Consider the following 4,296-nt stretch of genomic DNA (forward strand, 5'->3'; position numbering starts at 1 on the left):
ACAGATATTTGGCTGCAGTGATATGACCCCGGCACCTGTTCCTGCCCGGGGCAGGTGGTCGGATCTGATGATCTGTTTAGGTCCCTTCCAACCCTAAGCACTATGAAACTATGATATTATAATACATGACTGTGCAGTATTATTAGGTGCAGTAGCATCATCTAAAAAAAGTTCACCGGAGCTACTGCACAGTAACTCCGGTTAGTGCACATTTATTTAGTATTTGTATGCTAATACAAGTACTAAATAAATGTGCAGTAAGGACTGCACAGTAGTGTCTCATGTACACGCATCCTTTGAGTACTACTTAACTCTCCATCTGAAATCAAGGGGAACTGTGAGCACTCAGAAGCTCTGCAAATAAGGCCCTTCATGTATTTCTAAATGGCACAAAAATTAGTATTGCTGTGGACTCTTCTCCCTCTCCTTTATTTACTAAGTTCATCTGTACAATAGAGAACATGATTGAGAATCCTATGATATCCAGCTCCATTTTTAGTATGATCCCAGAGGCTGATATGCTATAAACCAAGTTGTAGAGACCAAAAGTCAATTTCAGTGATCTTAATTTCAGTTAACTAAGTCTTAAGGCAATTTAATGAGCATTGCTGGGGAAATAGCAAACACCAGCTCTATTCTTTATTGTAGAGAGATTGAAATACTTGAAAAAACTGCTTTAAAAATACAATTAAAAGTCTCCATTTTACTTATCTGGCCATTTAAGTAGTCTCTGAAATAACAAGGTAGCCAAAATCATCACTCAGACAGCCAAGTGCAATCCCATTGGCTTTAGCACAATGCAGCTGCTTACAGGCAAAGAGAATTTGGACCTCTACATGTTATATATGTAAGTGTAGCAGGAAGATTGTTGCTCCTGCTGCTTTAAGAGAAGGCAGACTGCAGATGAAGGAGTCTGCAGGTGCTGCAGAAAGCAATCGGGAATCACATAACCCAAAAGGGGGCTGGGCTTACAAGATACAAGCTCAGAGCCTGAGCTGGGGTAAGGGTCTGATCCTGACCGTAGATCTGAGAGGAGCTCGTGGGTAGTTGTGGAGAGACACTGACCTCCTGCCAGGATGCCTGGGGTAGACAACCTGAGGGCTGGGGAACACCTGAAGTTTTATGGATAGGACTAAGGGGTGGAAGAGATCCAAACAGACCTGTGAATGGAGAAGCCTGGGAGCAAGGCCTGGTAAGCCTATAGCCCAGAGGGGGTGGAAACAGTCCTGGGAATAGAGAGGCCTGGAAGTTAGGGCTAGAGAGCCCACAGCCTGGAGAGAGGAAGGAGAGTGCAGAAAACTAGAGAGCCAGGAAGCAAGGAGGATCAGGGTGCCCATGGTCACAACTGGCCTAGGAGCAGGACCAGGGTCTAGGATAGGGGTGGGCAAAATGCAGCCTGCAGGCCGGATGTGGCCCACCAGGCCATTCTATCCAGCCCGTGGGCCCCTAAGAAATTTAGAAAATGAATATTTATCTGCCCCTGGCTGCCTGTCATGCAGCCCCCAGTGGCTTGCCAAAACTCAGTAAGCAGCCCTCCGCCAAAAGTAATTGCCTGCCCCAATCTAGGGAGACTGAAGGTCAGGAACCACTGCCATAGACTGAGGGGATCAGAGGACCTGTAATCCAGAGAGGGGTGTAGACAGGGCAAGGAAGCCCAGCAATCAGGGCCAGGAAGCCAAAGTGCAGGAAGGGCACAGATAGAAGACTGAAAGGGCAGGACACGGTGCCCAGGAGTAGCCTGCATAGGCAAAGTGCCCAGGTGGGGAGGCTCAGCAGGCTGGGATACTGTGCTTGGGAGTAGCTGTAAGAAGCAAAGTGCCTGAGTGGAGAAAGCAAGCCTGGAAGATACACCCAGGAGTAGCCAAGCTAGGCAAAGTACCTGGGCAGGGAGGCCCTGTCATAGGGACTGAGGCCATGGCCCAAGGGAGCTGCCAATGGACATGACTGGTACCATCTGCTAGGCATGGGCATGGTTTAATGGGCAGTTGGAGTGACATAATTAGCCCTTAAGGCAATGAATAGGGTCACCATGAGGAGGAGATCTGATTTAGGAAGCCCTGAGGCAGCCTCCCTTTTCTGAAAGTATCACTTCATCAAAGCTTGGCAGGTGAAGAGAGGAGGAAATCACTCAAAGATAGCAAAATGGACAAGGGTTGAAGGGGCTCCAGGGGCATCACAACTACTCTTGGAGCAGAAGCTTGTTACAATAACCCAGGACTGTAATACAACGAAGACTCCCCAAACTGGGAAGTATTAGCAAGAGCTACAGCTCTTATATACTGAGGAATCATAATAGCCTCCCATTTTTGCCTACCGACATCTTACCTTTAATTCAATGTATAAGGAAGATTCCAAGCAGCTAAGATTCTGATCCTGCAACACTGAAGACCATAGCAAAACCACCTGACCTTGCAATGACATTGGGTCTGGCCTTACAAGGCAATCTAAACATGCTAGAAAACATGTTTCTAAAGACACGGTCAAGAACTGTTTTGCCTAACAAGGGACAAATCCTGGCCCCAGGCCTATTAATGAAATAAACAAGATTTGGACAGAGAATTTACAAAGGTGGAGAGGAACAAAAGCCTTCCTTTCCCCAAGCCCTGAATTCCTGCACAGCGCTCCGAAAGAGAAGCCATGGTCCACTGGACCTGGGCCTTCTGTGATCCATTTCCACCTCCTGCTTCCCTGCCCCAGGAGACTTCAGAGAGCTCTCCACAGCTCACCTCACAGGGGCACTACAGTGGCTGCACTGTACTCCAAGCATGATGCTAATAATGAATGGATGTGCTCTGCAGGATAGGAGTTTTTTCTCTTTAAATAGGCACAATTCAGAATATTTTCTGCAACAGTTTGTCAAGTTAAGTCCCTTACCAGGTACTTGCAGTTGGTCAAGCTAGGAGAAAGCTAACACTCATAGGCCTGTGCAAAGCAGCTAGTATTCACTTTGGATTTGGATTTGGCCAATTCAGAGGACAGTGATTTGATTCAGTGGTTTGAATCACTGTCCCAAATCATTTTGGCCGAATCTGATTCAGAGATTCAGCTTCTGCTGAATCAGCAGAATCTCTGAATCACACAGACCCCATCCCCTGCTTGCTATTCCAGCCCCGCCCACCCCAGCTCCCGGCTCTTTGGGAAAAAAAAGCCCGCACTCACCAGCTGCTGCCAAGCAGCGGGGGGGTGGAAATCCCCTCTGCCCCCCCATTGCCCCGTGCTGCATAAGGGGCTCTGTCAAGAGTCCTCATCCCCTGCCCACTCTCCCGGCTCCCCCCTGGCTGCCCTGGCTGCCCCAGCTCTGAGCCCTTTAAAAAAAAAGCCCCAACTCACCGGCTCCTGCCAGGCAGGGGATGATTCCCACTGCCCCCCACTGTCCCATGCTGCGTGGGGGGCCCCAAGGCCGCTGCAGCAGCCAGTGAGTTCAAGGTTTCTGGTTTTTTTTAAAGGGCCGGGAGCTGGGCCAGACAGAAGTTGGGGGGGCTCGTGACAGAGCCCCCCATGCAGTGTGGGGCAGCGGGGGGCAGTGGGGATCACCGCCCTGCCTAGCAGCAGCCGGTGATTGGGGGCTTTTATTTAAAGTACCTGGAGCTGGGGCAGGCGGGGCAGCCATGGGGAGGCTGGGGGAGCAGATGGGGGTTGGGGGCGCTGGGGGGGCAGGCAGGGGATGGGCCTGGCATGGGTCCCCTATGGCCCCTCTCCCCTCCTCAAGCCACCCACCCCACTGCCCCATACTTACCAGCATGGAGTCCGGGTCCAGCTCTCTGCTGCAGCGAGCGGGAACTGCCAAAATTTTCAAAGCTCTCTAAATCTTTTCCAAATCAATTCAGAGAGCTTTGAATTGATTTGGACCTTTTAATTGGTGCCCTGATTCAATTTGAATTAAAAAATTTGGCCACCAAATCGGGCCAAATCTCCTCCGAATCAAATCAACATCCAAAGTTCGCACAGCCCTAACACTCAGCTCCATAACAGATCTCTGGCTGCCTCTGTAATATAAATTTTGAAGACTAAATCTGATAGATTCCAAAATTTCAGCACATTCTCTGCATCAGTCAGGAAAAAATGTATTATTTCTACTGAAAACTGGAAAATCTCAACATCAAAATGTTCCAAGTTTCCCATCCTATCCACTGGTTGCAGCTAGCAAATTAATGACCTCAGAAGCAAATCAGCCAATCATCATTCGGTCATGCCAATTTGTTTGCATGTATCAGTCTGATTGCTTTAAATGAATAAATAAAACTGCAAGTGAGAACTAAAGTGTTCTTCCAAAGTTGAAGTAGGTACAGGAGTCCA

Source organism: Gavialis gangeticus, unplaced genomic scaffold (genome assembly GCF_001723915.1).
Source record: "Gavialis gangeticus isolate Ggan-Ray unplaced genomic scaffold, GavGan_comp1, whole genome shotgun sequence".
NCBI classification, from domain to species: Eukaryota; Metazoa; Chordata; order Crocodylia; family Gavialidae; genus Gavialis; species Gavialis gangeticus.